The sequence below is a fragment of the Portunus trituberculatus genome, chromosome 41 (genome assembly GCF_017591435.1).
Source record: "Portunus trituberculatus isolate SZX2019 chromosome 41, ASM1759143v1, whole genome shotgun sequence".
NCBI lineage: Eukaryota > Metazoa > Arthropoda > Malacostraca > Decapoda > Portunidae > Portunus > Portunus trituberculatus.
Window position 1 is genome coordinate 14,268,886 of NC_059295.1, and position 11,555 is coordinate 14,280,440.

Below are 11,555 nucleotides of genomic sequence, written 5' to 3' on the forward strand. Positions count from 1 at the left end.
GGTAGTCCGTTTACTGCTGATGGATCTACAACATCAGCTATTAAATTACACGCACAGAATAAGTTGTGTCAAGCACTTAAGTTTGTATCATTTATGAGTAAGAATAATGATATACCTTTTTACGCTAAAAGTAAAGTTTTCCAAGCTGCTTTTATGTCCACTATTTTATACGGATGTGAATCATGGTTAAATGGTGATATTAAGCCTATTCATAAACTATACATGTGGTGTATAAAACAGTTGTTGGGAGTCAGAAAAACAACATGTAATGACTTGTGTTTATTGGAACTTGGGTACCCTTCGTTACGTTCGCTCATACTGTCTTAGCAGAGCAAATTTTTCAGCGGTATGTGGAGGGGTAGGAAGGAGATGTTTGATGATCCTCTGTCTTATGCTATTCGAATCACCCAGGACAATAACACTTTGACTTCGAAGTACATTAGGGATCTGATAAGCAATGATATTATTGATATAGTGAACGCAATAGAAGATCTTAAGTCAAAGACAATATCCTCCGAGACTAATAGAGTAAAAATGTACAACACTATAAATCCTGATTTGGCAGTACATCAGATATATAAGACTAAGTTGAAAATCAATGAAAGTGAACAAATATCATGGACAAGATTTCGAGTCAATACTCATTCCCTTGCTATTGAGGAAGGTCGTTTGCCAGTGGAAGAACGCCTGTGTTCCTGTGGCCAGATACAAACTGAACGACATGTAGTGGAAGATTGTGCCAGAACTTTAAATATACGTCAGCGATACCACTTGTCAACCTTAGAAAACTTATTCATAGAGAGGACTGACGTTGCCACAGTCTGTACCATCGTTCATGAAATTCTTACCAGTTTTATTTAAGGTTTTATATTTAGTTTGGAAATAAACTTTGTTTTTATTACCTTTATTTCTGTGTTTCGGAAGTTTAATAGTTTTTAGTCTTAATTTGCATTTTTTCTTTTTAATGTACTTTAACGATAGTTGTAATTGTTCTTAGTATTCTTAACATTAAATATTTGTTTTCATGGGGAATTTTGTTTTTAGACTTTTAATGTATTTAAAAATTTATGTAGAGTAAGTTAGTGTTTAATGTTTTAACATGGAGCTTTTCCTTATTAGGTAGGTTTGTGTACACGTTTGTGTTAGTTGCTATATTATGTGGATCATTTTATGTTTTAATGTATATTGTGCTGTGTAAAAAAAAAAAATTGTGGTCAATAAAAATATGAATATGAATATGTGTGTGTGTGTGTGTGTGTGTGTGTGTGTGTGTGTGTGTGTGTGTGTGTGTGTGTGTGTGTGTGTGTGTTTCACTGTTTGATCTGCTGCAGTCTCTGACGAGACAGCCAGACGTTACCCTACGGAACGAGCTCAAAGCTCATTATTTCCGATCTTCGGATAGGCCTGAGACAGGCACACACCACACACCGGGACAACAAGGTCACAACTCCTCGATTTACATCCCGTACCTACTCACTGCTAGGTGAACAGGGGCTACACGTGAAAGGAGACACACCCAAATATCTCCACCCGGCCGGGGAATCGAACCCCGGTCCTCTGGCGTGTGAAGCGTGTGTGTGTGTGTGTGTGTGTGTGTGTGTGTGTGTGTGTGTGTGTGTGTGTGTGTGTGTATTTAAAACAAGCATTAAGGACCAATAACTAACATATTTTCTCCTTCTCCTCCTCCCTCCTCCTTCTCTTAATGACATCATTACGTGTTACTGTGGCAAGATTCAAATTCACCAGCTATATCATTATGAAGTGTCTCTTTTTCTTAGATTTTTGCAAATAATCTGAAAAATCTTGAACAGTTTTTAGTTTTAGGATTGATAGTACACTCTCCTACCTATCCAACAAGATTTTGCGAGTAACTTCCATACTGCATGTAGTTCTTTTCTATCTGTCATGGCTGGAGGGAACGGTAAGACCACTTTATTTACATACCTCTCTTATCTAGATTAGATATCGAAGATTATCAACAGCATGCAACTTCGTGAAGGCCAATAGGTCTGCAGCTGGTAAAACTCGTACTATATATACAGGGTGTAACGCGAGTTTCTGCAGATATTTCCAGAGGTGGCACTGCAGATTATTCCAGGTTGAAAATGTTCTGTGCTCAAATGTATTTTTGAGTTGCTGTTTAGCCGTGGCGTGAAATTCAATTATGGGCGTACGTACTGGTTGTTGTGGCGGCGGGCACCACCAAACCCAGGCACGGACGCTTATTTTCTGGCTTCTTCTGGCCTATTTCTGGCTGGCAAAACGGGCCTAGACCTCCCTCAGTAACCACTGAGTAGGCGTGATCACTCCAAATCACTTCTGATTTCCACTTGTAGGGGCTGCCACTCATGTAAACATGGAGAGTGATATGACATCCTTCCAACTCAGCGGGGAGGACACTACTGGAGAGATTCATTAATTACTACTCTTTGTCACCTGTCGTCTAACCACGCTTTATCCAGCCTAATATTCTACCTTCTATACCGTGTGCTTTAACGTTTTTTAAAAACCTCAGGTGAGGTACCTTGTCAAAAGCTTTACTGAAATCTACGTATAAAACGTCATAATTATCACCCTTATCTGCCGCCTCATAAACCTTACTATAAAAGCTCATCAAGTTTGTAAAACACGACTTTCCTTTCGTAAATCCATGTTGTGTTTAATTTATCAAGTCGTGTTTGTCTAGGTGTTCCCTAATATTTTTCGCTATTTTTGATACCATTAATTTACCTACAATTGAAGTTAAGCTGACAGGCCTGTAATTGGATGTTAGGGTTTTATCTCCCCTCTTGAATATGGGAACCACATTAGCTTCTCTCCACATTGTAGGTACACCTCACCTGACTCAGTGACATCCTAAAAAGTACCGCTAAAGGCTCGCTGATGACTTCCTTGCATTCCTTTAGAACCCTTGGATATACTTCATCAGATCCTGGTGACTTGAATTTCTTTAGTTTATCTATCTCCTGTTCTACCATCGCCTTAGTTATATGAATATCTGTCAGCTTTTCACTATCCTCTGCCCTAAATATCTGTTCTCAAACTGGGATTTCCTGTGTGTTCTCCAGGGTGAAGACAGTTAAAAAAATACTCGTTCATAATTCTACTATAACCTCCATCTTACGCCCATCTCCTTTACCCCCTCACCCCCCCTATTCTCTCTCTCTCTCTCTCTCTTCTCTCTCTCTCTCTCTCTCTCTCTCTCTCTCTCTCTCTCTCTCTCTCTCTCTCTCTCTCCACCAACACACACAGCTTCTTCCTGAGAGCACCGCCTTCATGATCACAGCGAGCTTTTCCGCCACTTCCTCGCTCTCTGGCGACGTCATGGTGACGTCAGGGTCAGCTCGCGCTATGATTGGCTCTAATTTCGTCCCGGGACGAACCCTTCCAGACTTGGTAAATATGCGCCACGGCCACCTCGGACCATAAACAAAGGCGTTGTCTGCTCTTCCCTGCTGGCCATGGAAAGACGGCCAGTGAGCTGTTCAGCTGGTTTGCAGCCCTGCTGAAGCAACATCCAGACCTGCAGCCACTCTACAAGGAGGGACGGAACCAGCCCTATATAACGATCAGTACTGACTCTTCCTTTAACGCCACCCTGTTGAGTGAGGGCTTCCTGGGCCTGGTTATGGAGTGTCCTGGCGAGGAGGGCAGTCACCCTGTCATTATCCATGGTGTGGCGACCCACATCAATGTCAACCTGATAGAGGTACCAGCTGGATTCCATAGGCTGAAGAGGAGGATGGTGGGGCAGATGCCCAGGCCCCCAACTGTTGGGAGTGGTGACAGGTAAGGTGCCTAGTGAGGTGCATCTCCTGGGCCTTGGACGTCGGCGTGTGGAGCGATACATGCCAGAACCAGACTTATGTCGTCACTGCAGTCGCTGGGGACACAAGGAGTGGCGCTGCCAGTCTGCCCCTCGCTGCAGGTACTGTGCTGGCCCCATAAGTCAGCACAGTGCCTGGATAAGATCAAGGAGGGCACCAAAATCCTCCTCGCTGCTGCAATTGTGGGGGTGACCACAACGCCCACTCCACCCTCTGCACTGTCAGGCCTCGGCCCCAAAGGGAGCCTGCCACGGATGAGGTGAGTCGGCCCAGGCTTGTGTTCCGCCAGGCTCCACCTCCCCAGACCAACGCCTGGGCGACGAAGCCCTCCTTCTCGGCCGCTGCCCCTCACCTGTCCCAGCCTTCCTGCCCCACCACTGGCACTTCAACCACACCTGCCGTGTTCCCACCTTTGCCGCAGCGCACTGCTACAGTGCCCCCTGTGCCTCCAAACACAGTGTCCCAGGCAGGCATCACTCAGGAACTGCCTGCCACCGACGCTACCCAGCAGCTAATGGCGGTGGTGAGTGCACTAGCCGCCAAAGTGGACAACCTGACTGCAACAGTCTCTGGACTTAGTAACGAGTTTGCCGCCTTCAAGAACCAGCAGCACACAGTATGCAGTGGGACCTCCACTGTGGCCCCAACCCCATCCCCAGCCAGCGGTGCTCAACAGGGCCAAGGAGAGAGTGCCGTGTGTCAGCATAGCCTGTGCAACCCACCCAAGAAAAGGACAATGCTGCAGGGCAATGTGCAACTGCTGCTGCACCCACACCGAGGATGGATACCCCTGCCAAGCCAGTCAAGGGAGCCACACGACAGCCCCGGAGCGCCTCAGGGATGGCCCCTGCTCCCCCTGCTTCAGAGAGCAAGTCACCTGTGGCAGACTGTGAGGAGGATAATGCAGGTGAATGGACATTGGTCAGCCGAAAGAAGAAGCGGTGCTTCAGGCCAATCCCAGCCCGGAATGCCAGCCCTGAGCCAGACCAGGGACACCTGAAGACTGCCAGCCCCAAGCCAGACTAGGGACATCTGAAGACTGCCAGCCCCAAGCCAGACCAGGGACATCTGATGGCAGCCATGCAGATGCTGATGGAGCAGATGTCTTGCCTGACACAGGAAGTGGATGGCCTGAAGACACAGATGCAACACCATCGCGATGAACGGTAAGACTTTCCGCACCCTAACATGGAATGTCAATGGTCTACATGCCCAATTCACTGACCTACACTCTCATGTCCTTCTCCATAAGCCTGACATTATTGCCTTACAGGAGGTAGGGCTAAGGGTGCCTGAGCTGCGGGGTTATGCCTCCCACACCCTCAGTTGTGGTGACGGCAGTAGTCGGGGATGGCCACTTACATTAAACATGGGATTCCAGTTAACTTCATGGAAATGGGGTCACTGAGGGTATTGAATTTATTACTGTTTGCTTGCACACTGTGGGTGAAATTATTTACTTTGTAAACATGTACATTCATGCTGGTGCCTTAAATATTGCAAATTTTCCTGAATATGTTCTTGAAGAGCAAAGTGTTATCATGGGTGACCTTAATGCCAGGCATAAGGAATTAGGAAGCCACCTCACCACCAATGCCAATGGTGTGCGCTGGAAGGCTTTCCTTGACACCACAGATACAGCTGTACTTACTGGGGACCACACACCCACACATGTTCAAGGAGGCAGACTTGATTATGTAGCCCTCATCAATATGCCAACATATACTGCCCAAACTTATCTTGTCAGGTCATTGCTGAGCGACCACTTCGCCCTGGAGACGACCCTCCCGGTGCAGTCCGCCCCGGCAGTGCCCAGGAAGCGCTTGACGGTGCCACCATCCAGGATGACGGACCTCGTCGTCCATGTGGTGGCGTGGTACGCTGCCGTGAAGGGCTCCTTTGCTGATGCAGAGGCACTGTACGACGGACTCCTGCACACCATCGAGGGATTCATCGCGACTCCAAGGGTTCCAGCAAGGGCCCATGCTCCACGCCGCTGGACTTACGCTACCGACCCTGTCATTCTGAACTGCCAACAGACGCTCGCTGCCTACCAGAGACGTTGGCAGCTCAACCCAGCAGACACAGAGTCACGGGATGCCATGGTTACCGTGGCTCGACACCTCACGGATCTGCGGCAGCAGGAAAGGAAGAAGTACTGGGTCTCCTTCCTGGACAAGGTGCGCAGGACCCGGTCCCTCCGGGAGGTGTGGCACCATGTCAACAGCGTCCGGGGCAAGTCCAGACGGCAGGTGTGTGACCCTGATCCTGCAGGCAGGGCACGAGAACTCGTCTTGCAGTGGAAGGAAGCCTCATCCTTCTCTGGCCTTCCTGTGGAACACCAGGAGGCGCTTGATCAGCAAAGACCACGAAGGATGGAGTTGCTTTGCCACAGTGTTCCTCTGCTGGATGACACCTGTGTGCCTATCACGCATGACGAACTCCTCTCGGCAGTCAAGTTGGGCAAGTCAACAGCTCCTGGCAAGGATGGCATCACCTATGATATCCTCAATGCTCTCCTGGAGGTAAAGGTAGACAACCCTATCTTGGATTTATTTAACATGTCTTTCACTGCAGGCAAGCTTCCCCACTCTTGGAAAACAGCCATCGTCATCCCAATACCCAAAGGTGATGGCACCTTTCGCCCTATTTCTCTCACCAGCTGTCTGTGTAAGATGATGGAACGGGTAATATTGAACAGGCTTATATACAAGGTGGGCCATGTACTCTCTGGCAATGTACATGGCTTCCTAAAAGGTCACTCTACAAGTCATTGTTTTGTTGAGTGTCTTATAAATAAGGATGCTACCTGCAGAGCTTTCGTTGATCTCAAGGGTGCCTTCGACAGGGCCAACAAAGATGTTATTATGGAGGAACTCATTCTCAAAGGTGTCAAAGGTAGATTATTAGGATGGATCAGGGACTATTTGTACAATAGAACAGCACAGGTTTGGTTTCAAGGTGCAGTCTCCTCTGAGGAAGTCTTTGAGCTTGGAACACCACAGGGTGGAGTCCTTAGTCCAATGCTTTTCAATGTTTTAATGGACAAAATTGCGTGCTGTTCCTTTCCGCAGGGCACCCAGGTCCTCATCTATGCTGATGACATACTCCTCCAATGCCCCACACCCAGGATTCTCCAGGTTGCTTTGTCACAACTGGCAGCGTTGTGTGTCCAAATGGGACTAGTGATTAATGAATGTAAACAAAATTTCAAGCTAAAGGGAAGGTCTCTCGGCTGCCCACTGTAAACAACGTCCCCATCCCTAGAGTTCATATACACAAGTACCTGGGTGTTCAGATGAGCTTCAGGAAGTCTCTTCAAGCCGTCCACTATGTTCGAGACCTCTGTCTGCCACGGCTAGCACCACTTCGGCTGCTAGCCAACAGGGGCCTGGGGGCTGGCATTCCAATCCTAAGAATGTTTTATATATGTCATACGGTCCTTTATTGATTATGCCGCCCCTGTTTTAATACAGTTTAGTGCCACCCAACTCCGTCCCCTGGAGCTTGTTCAGAATGAAGCCATGCAGATAATCTTGGGATGCCCCAGGAGTGCACAGACTGAAGTCCTCAGAGCTGAACTGTACCTGCCTAGGAGGTAGTAGACACCTACCAAAACAATAACTTACTCCCAGTGAGATCTAATAGCACTAGTTCAGGAGGTGCTGTAAACCTTCCATTAAAGCTAGTTGTGATCTCGTTGAATGTTTCTCTTTGTGTCTCACAACTCAAGGGGGTAGTCACAGCCTACCCTCTAAAAACAGCTCTCCTTCTTCACATTCTGTCCCTCTACCCTTTCGCTGAGATTTCCATTCTTGGAGATTTCAATGTTCACCACCAGCTTTGGCTTTCCTCTCCCTTCACTGACCACCCTGGTGACCTAGCCTTCAACTTTGCTATCCTCCATGACCTAGAGCAAATGGTGCAACACCCTACTCGTATTCCTGACCGTCTTGGAGACACGCCCAACATTCTTGATTTCTTCCTCACCTCTAACCCTTCTGCTTATGCTGTCACCCTTTCATCTCCGATGGGCTCCTCCGATCACAATCTCATTTCTGTATCTTGTCCTATTTTTCCAATCCCCTCCGCAGGATCCCCCCAAAGCGAAGGTGCCTCTGGCGTTTTGCCTCTGCCAGTTGGGGGGACCTGAGGAGGTATTATGCTGATTTTCCCGGGAATGATTATTGCTTTCTTGTCAGAGACCCATCTCTTTGTGCTGAACACATAACACAGGTGTTAGTATCTGGCATGGAGGCGTACATTCCTCATTCTTTATCTCAACCTAAACCTTCTAAACCTTGGTTTAACTCAGCCTGTTCTCGTGCTATACATGATAGAGAGGTTGCCCACAAAAGGTACTTGAGCCTTCCATCTCCTGAATCTCATGCACTTTATATCTATGCCCGGAATCATGCCAAGTCTGTTCTTCAACTTGCCAAACACTCTCATAAATAGGAAATGTCAAAATCTTTCAAACTCAAACTCTCCTCGTGACTTCTGGCATCTAGCCAAAAACATCTCAAATAACTTCACTTCTTCATCTTTCCCTCCTTTATTTCATCCTGATGGCACCACTACCATCTCTTCTGTCTCTAAAGCTGAACTCTTTTCTCAAACTTTTGCTCACAACTCCACCTTGGACGATTCTGGGCTTGTCCCTCCTTCTCCTCCCTCTGACTATTTCATGTCTACAATCAAAATTCTTCGTAATGATGTTTTCCATGCCCTTGCTGGCCTAAACCCTCAGAAGGCTTATGGACCTGATGGGGTCCCTCCTATTGTTCTCAAAAACTGTGCTTCTGTGCTTGCACCTTGCCTGGCCAAACTCTTCCAACTTTGTCTATCGACTTCTACCTTTCCTTCCTGCTGGAAGTTCGCCTACATTCAGCCTGTTCCTAAAAGGGTGACCGTTCTAACCCCTCAAACTACCGTCCTATAGCTTTAATCTCTTGCTTGTCTAAAGTTTTTAATCTATCCTGAATAGGAAGATTCTCAAACATCTGTCACTTCACAATCTTCTGTCTGATCGCCAGTATGGCTTCCGTCAAGGTCGCTCTACTGGTGATCTTCTGGCTTTCCTTACTGAGTCTTGGTCATCCTCTTTTAGAGATTTCGGTGAAACTTTTGCTGTTGCGTTAGACATATCAAAAGCTTTTGATAGAGTCTGGCATAAAGCTTTGATTTCAAAACTGCCCTCCTACGGCTTCTATCCTTCTCTCTGCAACTTTATCTCAAGTTTCCTTTCCGACCGCTCTATTGCTGCTGTGGTAGACGGCTACTGTTCTTCCTAAACCTATTAATAGTGGTGTTCCTCAGGGTTCTGTCCTGTCACCCACTCTCTTTCTATTATTCATTAATGACCTTCTTAACCAAACTTCTTGCCCTATCCACTCCTACGCTGATGATACCACCCTACATCTTTCCACGTTCTTTCAGAGACGTCCAACCCTTCAGGAAATCAACAGATCACGCAGGGACGCCACGGAACGCCTGACTTCCGATCTTTCTAAGATTTCCGATTGGGGCAGAGAAAATCTAGTAGTTTTCAATGCCTCAAAAACTCAATTCCTCCATCTATCAACTCGACACAACCTTCCAGACAACTATCCCCTCTTCTTCAATGACACTCAACTGTCTCCCTCTTCCACAATGAATATCCTTGGTCTGTCCTTTGCTCATAATCTTAACTGGAAACTTCACATCTCATCTCTTGCTAAAACAGCTTCTATGAAGTTAGGTGTTCTGAGGCGTCTCCGCCAGTTTTCTCGCCCTCCAACTGCTTACTCTGTATAAGGGCCTTATCCGTCCCTGTATGGAGTACTCTTCGCATGTTTGGGGGGGTTCCAGTCACACAGCTTTGCTTGATAGGGTGGAATCGAAAGCTCTTCGTCTCATCAACTCCCTCCTCTGACTAACTGTCTTCAGTCTCTTTCTCACCGCCGAAATGTTGCATCCCTTTCTATATTTTATCGCTATTTTCATGGTAACTGTTCTACTGATCTTGCTAACTGCATGCCTCCCCTCCTCCTGCGGCCACGCTGCACAAGGCTTTCTTCTTCCTCTCATCCCTATTCTGTCCAACTCTCTAATGCAAGAGTTAACCAGTACGCTCAATCATTCATCCCTTTCACTGGTAAACTCTGGAACTCCCTCCCTGCATCTGTATTTCCTAATTCCTACAACTTGTCTTCTTTTAAGAGGGAGGTATTGAGGCATTTGCTCCCCTAATTCTGGCTGACGGTTTTGGCACTTTTTGAAGTCTGTGGAGAGCCAGCGCTCAAGTGGGCCTTTTTCTAACTTTCCTTTTTTTTGCCCTTGGCTGGCCCTCTTCTCTACGTAAAAAAAAAAAAAAAAAAAATATGTAGGGTACAGGAAATTACTTGTTGCACAATTAGTCGGATGCTATGCACGGGCTCTGACTCTCTAAAGGGATCACTGACCCTCCTGAATCATGATCCTCGCACTCCTATAACACCATACCTCAGGAAGATCTTGGGAGTACTGACAAGTGTAGGTGTAGCTGAGGCTTGTATTAACGTTGTTATGTCACCGCTACAACCCGCCTGGAACCCTCACCTTGTCAATGTTGATATTCACTCTCTGCATAAGCCCAAGAAGGACTGGCTCCCTTATGTGCTGCAAGACATGTTCATGACTAAATTGTCCAAGTACCCACACGTTCAGGCTATTCATGTTTATTGTGATGGGTCAGTCAATGGCAGCAGGTCTGGATGTGGGCTGTTCATCCGTGACTACATCTCTGCCAGTCTCTACACTGACACTGAGGTTTCCAGGCGGCTCCCTGCACCCATGTCTTCCACTAGAGCAGAACTGTATGCTGTACTGGAGGCGCTCCACATTGTGGCGCCTCTCCATAAGAATGTATATTTCTTTATTGACAGTCAGGCTGCATTGTACGCCCTTCAATCCACCTCCCCATGGACTGTGATCTAGTTAATAAGTGTCTTGATCTCATCCACGCCCTAGAAGGTGCTGGTGCCACGGTCCATTTCATCTGGATACCCTCTCATGTGGGTATCCCGTTAAATGAAAAAGCAGACCACCTTGCTCAGTGTGCCCTACACAGATGACACAGTGGACCCTGGCACTGAGTACACTCTGGGTTATGTTAAGAGTAGCATTAAGGACTTTGTACAAAGTAGCATTAGTGATCAGTTGGAGCTTTGTTGCCATAGGGGCAGTAGCACTAGTCTTCACTATGCACGTGTCTCCCAGAGCTGTGCTTACACCTACGGAGACACACTGCATCACATGACAGGGTGGCAATGAGGCTCAGATTAGGCTACAAATACTTTTGGGAAGTCAGTGCTTCTCCTGGTGTGTGCTGTGTGCTGTGTGCTGCACCAAGGGGACACACTCTGCGTCACTATATCATGGAATGTCCTCTCATTGCTAAATTTAGGCCACAAGGTCAGCATGACTTGTACAGCCTCATTGACCATCTCCTAGACTCTGCCACCCTCAGGGATATACTCAGGGAATATCCTCAGTTTGCTCCCAGACTGTAGGATGTCTTAGGCAATAAGGTGTGCAATATGTGTATTTATTTATTGAAATACTTGTATTCTTGTTGTGTATACTGTCCAGAGTTATTTTTGTGATACTTTAACCTTAAGTCTTTGCCCAGGGGGTGGGTGGCAAGGCCCATCCTCCTCCTTTGTTGTAATTATTTATTAATTCAACAATAAATGTATCAATCAATCA

General features: G+C 46.8%; 1 long non-coding RNA gene across 1 annotated transcript in view; it reads right to left on the bottom strand.

Moving 5' to 3' along the window:
• Positions 1–2,427, bottom strand: part of LOC123516537 — an 8,632-nt gene extending 6,205 nt beyond the window's left edge. The window contains exon 1 of the long non-coding RNA XR_006678217.1: positions 1,945–2,427. This is a non-coding gene — a long non-coding RNA (uncharacterized LOC123516537). The remainder of the gene's footprint in view (positions 1–1,944) is intronic.
• Positions 2,428–11,555: the final 9,128 nt, after the last annotated feature.